Source organism: Lucilia sericata, unplaced genomic scaffold, assembly GCF_015586225.1.
Source record: "Lucilia sericata isolate MDLA Ls3-8-SP2 unplaced genomic scaffold, ASM1558622v1 Contig003232F_arrow, whole genome shotgun sequence".
Taxonomy (NCBI): Eukaryota; Metazoa; Arthropoda; class Insecta; order Diptera; family Calliphoridae; genus Lucilia; species Lucilia sericata.
Window position 1 is genome coordinate 26,886 of NW_023996768.1, and position 6,533 is coordinate 33,418.

Sequence of the window (6,533 nt, forward strand, 5' to 3'; positions counted from 1 at the left end):
ATTTTTCTATATAATTGGACTTAGAGGCATAAAATTAAACACGCAGGTTCTAGTTGAATGGAAATCTGCACAAAGGGAATAATTTTTACCTTTTCGTTCCTCATCCGGTAATTTTGGAGATTTCTAAAGTAGTTGTATGATAGAAACAATATAATTTGTTTTTATACATATATCGTCACATAAAACGCAAAAATCCCTATTTAACATTTTTTTAAATTCTACAGGAGAAGCAAAAAACTATTTAAAATGGAAAGTTTAGTTTCAATCAGCGCGATTTGTTTTTCTTCAAAAGACATTTTTTAACGGTAAATTTCTCAGTTGTTTTGACAATTTACAATTTGTATTTACAAATGATTAGTTACGTCTTTTAGACTTTATATAAAACTGCTTTTGAAGATAGGGCCCTTTTGAACATTTGGCTTGATGTAATACATCAGAAAATGAAAATGTCGATTTTGAATTTTTTTTAGTTAGGGCCGTTTTAGTTTTGGGTATGTATTTTTTACGGAGGCAAAGTCACAAAGTTGCACGTAGCTCTGTCCTGTTAATCCAAAATCTCGGATGTTGATGAAAATGAATTTATTTAAATTAGAGTAAAAAGGTGATATGAAGTGATAAAAATAAGTTTAATAAATTGTATAATATTTTGAGGATACAAAACTTCAGTAATTACATATGTGAAAATTATTTACATATGTATATTCCATATTAATTAAAAAATCGTTTAATGTGTTGTTTTCAAAATTTAATTAATGCCAAAAATTTATCGCTAATGAAGTACCGGGCAGCAAGCCAATTTTAAACACCGTTTTCATCCCTTCATTACCCGAATTTCTAAAAAGTACCGAAAGGATTTCTAATAGACTTTAATTATAATAGGATAAATTTAAAGTTTTATTTGCATGGTCATTTGTTTCGAACATAAATAGGTTAAGAGAAGGTTCTATGGGGACAGTTTTTACCCTTTTAGCTCTATAAAGTCTAGATTTTTAAAAAAAGTACCAGACACCTATCAATTATTTATTTGTATAATAGAGGATACATTTGGAATTTTATTTATATCTTTGCTTCTTTAGGAGATATAAAGGATACTAATTTTATCCTTTTTTACCCATTTCTTCCCCTAAACGTAATCCCTTCTTAGTGGATCTATACAATGCCAAAGGAACCTATAACCAAAATTTCATGATTCTAGCTTTAACGGTTTGGGCTGGGCGATGATGAATCAATCAGTCACGCAAGCCTTTTATATATAGATTGAGAGAAGGAGAATGGATAGTTAGCTGCTGGTTTCATACCTACATCCTGTACAAAAATATTTTAACAGATTAAAGGTGAGTCAGAATAATTATGAATTTTACGTACATAGTTGTTTAACTAATTAAAATTTTCCTCGGATATTATTATTAGTCTACTAAACTCACCTGCAAACAAATCAACTGTAGTAATGGGCGTCACAACAGTACTACATTCGACACCATTACAACTGGAACCATTTTTTTCTTTTCCGTACACTATCCACGGTGAACCAGAATTCAACGAACACATAAATCCTATGTCGCAAAACAGAATTTGGATGTAAAACCATTTCTCTTCTGTGCGGCGATTTAATACGATTAACCTTAGAATCCAATACGCATATATTAGGATACATCTCACCAATTAATGACAGAACAATTCGATTTGAGATTTATATGTTGCATACTAAGATCAACTTTGCTATATATTAATTGTGATGATCTTAAGGATCCAACCAATTGAGTACGGATATTGCAGTCCTGTTCCAACAGGCCATTCAAAATGAAATTATATTAAAATCAAAAACCAATTCCTCATTTCTAAAGTTATTTTTCCATTCTTGATACAGACGCAAGAATATCAAGTGATCGGAAGGAATACATTCAAATAAACGTTGTTTTTCTTCTTTTATATTATGACGCAATAAATCTTTGAAGGGTTCATTTAAATGATTCATATAGTGTGACAACTCTAAGGGATCTATAGTCGACATAAAGCCCACAATGGTTAGTACCGGAACCAAACATAGCAACAAAGTAGCAATCACCATATTTTGGCTCTTTGCTTGATAGAATACGAATTTCGACTAGCCACTACCGATGGGCGTCAACTTTTTTCTATTATGGATTATTTCATGGCAGAATAATTTGTCCAGTTTGTTTTTTCAACTTTAGCAGTCGTTTTCAAAACAATAACAAAAAGCCATCACTATACCCCCAAAGGTAGGTAAATAACATGGAATATTTTGGAAGTCAACAAGTATTTATCCTCTAATGTTTACATTTAACACAATCATTTAAAATAAAACTAAACATCTCTAGCATGATGTAATAACTTAGTGCATCCTGATCTCTAGTATATTTTCCCAAATAAAAGGTTTTTGAAAATACATATGATTATTACTTACAGAATATCAAGAAGATCTACATATGTCACATTTAAAGCAAAAAATGCAACTTTAACAGTCCATTAGCCCATTCCGCAAGAGCAACGCCATGTAGATAATCCGGATTAAATGAATACGAGATGACAAAAGTTAATTTATTTTCAATATCAGTTGGCGGTAACATGGCAGCCAGCAGTTCGCAGCGGGAAAAAGTGGCAGTAAAGAGGCCTTCCTAAAGGCATTACTTTTTCGATCTTTTACTGGTATTAATTAAACGTTTAATGAGAATATACAACATGGAACGATAAAGTGTTCTTCAAAAGGTATTTTTTGAATTTTCTATAATATTCAACCTAGAAACATGAAATTGAACATAAAGGGTCAACAGTGTGTGAGTATCTAAATGCGATCTTTTAGTACTTTTTCGTTCTTCAACGAATACCTTTTATGTTTTCTTTAATATAAGAGGACTTTTTGGGTACTTTGTAGTTTTTCAAAGGGTGTTTTTTAGCTTTTCAATAATATTGGTCAGAAACATAAAATTAAACACGCAGGGTTCTGTTCATGGAAATCTGTATGAATGTTCTTCAGCTGGTACTTTTTGAGTTTTCTATAATATTGAAATATAAATTAAAAAATAAGTGTTTTTTGGTTCTTTTTGTTTCGTTTTCGTAGAAACATAAAATATGGAGTGAATGGAAATCTATAGGAAGGGACTTTTGGTACTTTTTCGCTCTACTTTCTGATTTTTCTATATAATTGGACTTAGAGGCATAAAATTAAACACGCAGGGTTCTAGTTGAATGGAAATCTGCACAAAGGGAATAATTTTTACCTTTTCGTTCCTCATCCGGTAATTTTGGAGATTTCTAAAGTAGTTGTATGATAGAAACAATATAATTTGTTTTTATACATATATCGTCACATAAAACGCAAAAATCCCTATTTAACATTTTTTAAATTCTACAGGAGAAGCAAAAAACTATTTAAAATGGAAAGTTTAGTTTCAATCAGCGCGATTTGTTTTTCTTCAAAAGACATTTTTAACGGTAAATTTCTCAGTTGTTTTGACAATTTACAATTTGTATTTACAAATGATTAGTTACGTCTTTTAGCCTTTATATAAACTGCTTTTGAAGATAGGGCCCTTTTGAACATTTGGCTTGATGTAATACATCAGAAAATGAAAATGTCGATTTTGAATTTTTTTTAGTTAGGGCCGTTTTAGTTTTAGGTATGTATTTTTTACGGAGGCAAAGCCACAAAGTTGCACGTAGCTCTGTCCTGTTAATCCAAAATCTCGGATGTTGATGAAAATGAATTTATTTAAATTAGAGTAAAAAGTTGATATGAAGTGATAAAAATAAGTTTAATCAATTGTATGATATTTTGAGAATACAAAACATCAGTAATTACATATGTGAAAATTATATACATATGTATATATTAATTAAAAAATCGTTTAATGTGTTGTTTTCAAAATTTAATTAATGCCAAAAATTTATCGCTAACGAAGTAGCGGGCAGCAAGCCAATTTTAGACACCGTTTTCATCCCTTCATTACCCGAATTTCTAAAAAGTACCGAAAGGATTTCTAATAGACTTTAATTATAATAGGATAAATTTAAAGTTTTATTTGCATGGTCATTTGTTTCGAACATAAATAGGTTAAGAGAAGGTTCTATGGGGACAGTTTTTACCCTTTTAGCTCTATAAAGTCTAGATTTTTAAAAAAAGTACCAGACACCTATCAATTATTTATTTGTATAATAGAGGATACATTTGGAATTTTATTTATATCGTTGCTTCTTTAGGAGATATAAAGGATACTAATTTTATCCTTTTTTACCCATTTCTTCCCCTAAACGTAATCCCTTCTTAGTGGATCTATACAATGTCAAAGGAACCTATAACCAAAATTTCATGATTCTAGCTTTAACGGTTTGGGCTGGGCGATGATGAATCAGTCAGTCAATCAGTCACGCAAGCCTTTTATATATAGATTGAGAGAAGGAGAATGGATAGTTAGCTGCTGGTTTCATACCTACATCCTGTACAAAAATATTTTAACAGATTAAAGGTGAGTCAGAATAATTATGAATTTTACGTACATAGTTGTTTAACTAATTAAAATTTTCCTCGGATATTATTATTAGTCTACTAAACTCACCTGCAAACAAATCAACTATAGTAACGGGCGTCACAACAGTATTACATTCGACACCATTACAACTGGAACCATTTTTTTCTTTTCCGTACACTATCCATGTGAGGTGTGTTGTGTCAGCTGTTTGTTTAAATAAACAAACAGACAACATAAAGAACAAAAAGGGACAGAGTGGCCAGATTGCTAGCGGCGCTGGTATGCCCGCGTATTGCGCGGCTAAAGCTCGCCGGATGGGGTGGTTCTTGCCGGCAATCTGGACCACAGACACACACTAACACAAAAGTTCATACCAGCATTTGGGGTATTATTAGAAAAAGGGGCCAAAAGTAGTCCTGTATCTCCCTACGGTCATACCTATACACAATACGGCCCTCCCTCTCGAGGATTCATCCTCGCCTTGACGTCCACTTCCTCGACGTCCCTGATCTTCCCTGCAAACTTTTAGTCACCCTACTTACCGCCGATTATTAGAAATTTACCACATCATATTAATGATACAATTTTTAAAATTTCATTTGAACATTATAAAAACTTGTTTATTAACAAAAAAAATTTAACAAAAGTAATGTTTTATTTATAAGTTTAAAGTTTTTAGCAAGTTTTAGTTTTAGAGCAAAATTTAGTTTTAAGTTTTTAATCAAATTTAAATTTTTAAATTTTAGCCAAATTTAACTTTAAATTTTAACAATTAGTTTTTTTAGATATTAACCAAAATTTTAATTTTAAGTACAAAAAAATTTAGTTTAAATTTTAACAAAATTTAGGTTTAACAAATTTAGTTGTAGCAAAATTAGTTTTAATTTTAAGCAAATTTTAGTTTTACGTTAAACAAAATTTTATTTTTAAGTTTTTAGCTTCAAGTTCAATTTAAGTTTCAAGTTATTCTACGTCTTTTTTTTTTCTTTTATTTAAGTTTTCCCTTTTATTTTTAGGTCCCTCAACATCGATTACTGGCTGGCTGCTGTGAGTGACAGGATTCTTGAGAGCTGATTGGTTGCAGGAATGGGTTTTCGGTCCGTCCGTATTTCAGTCCGTTAGAGTATTCACGGTAAGTAAAAAAAATATATTGGAAAAACCTTTTAAATAATTTTAAGGACCACTATTTAGCAAATATATGTATATATTTCTAGGCAACCTAAATTCAAACTTATCGCGTTTTTTCTTATTTAATATTTGGCCTGAGCTCAAACCTAATCGCGCACGTTTGGCTTAATCACAAACGGGATGACGACGAATAAAAGGACGACAGGTAAGCCTACTTCTATATATATATTTGTTTATATATCTTTTTCTATATTTTATTTTCTAGGAAAATTATTTAAAAGTAGTATTTAGAAGTCCTGTTCGTCTGGTCGTTCGGGTGAATGGTAAGTACTAAGGTCGAAAACCTGATACCTGAGCACCACAGGATTGCTGGTGCTGGTCTGCCAAAAGAGTCCCACGATGGATGGAGCTGGCGATGGCGTGGCTTGTTTGCTGTTGGCTTAGTTTCAAATTTCTGTATTGTTTAGTTTCAAGTTTAATTTCCTTTAGTTTTAAGTTCAACTTTATTTAGTTTAAAATTTTAAACTTTAAAATAAAAATTATTTAATTTAAATTGAAATTGGGTTCGTTTCCTTTAAGTTGACAGCCATGGGCTCCACCTTCTTCTTGGGCAGGGAAAAATGAAAAAAGGCCGACATCTTACTTTTTTGGTAACGAGAAACCTCGGTTACCAATATGGTTCCCATCAATTTAACACCATTTCAGCCATTTGGCTAAACCGTATAGTTTTTTTACTCTGAACTTCACAGCTGTTTGAATGGAATGGAAGGGGAGCACAGTGGGAGAAATGGTCAATCTGGTGGATCTTTATTTATATCTTTATAAATAGTGATCTGATCTATTAGAAATGTTCAGTGAAATTATAGCCAAGGACATGGTCTTTAAAAAAAAAATTTTTGGGACATGCCACTTTCGTAC

The 6,533-nt window shown here is 31.4% G+C and overlaps 2 long non-coding RNA genes across 3 annotated transcripts; both read left to right on the forward strand.

The window, feature by feature from the left end:
- The first annotated feature begins 665 nt into the window (after positions 1-665).
- Positions 666-2,463, forward strand: LOC119614667. Of its 2 annotated transcripts, XR_005232349.1 has the most exons (4): positions 666-1,334; positions 1,411-2,024; positions 2,091-2,240; positions 2,428-2,463. It is a non-coding gene; the product is annotated as an uncharacterized LOC119614667 (long non-coding RNA). The 2 variants fall into 2 exon arrangements; XR_005232348.1 differs by having other exon boundaries at positions 668-1,334; positions 1,411-2,240.
- Positions 2,464-2,652: 189 nt separating this feature from the next.
- LOC119614668 lies at positions 2,653-4,664 on the forward strand. Its single transcript, XR_005232350.1, has 3 exons — positions 2,653-2,727; positions 4,287-4,484; positions 4,561-4,664. It is a non-coding gene; the product is annotated as an uncharacterized LOC119614668 (long non-coding RNA).
- Positions 4,665-6,533: the final 1,869 nt, after the last annotated feature.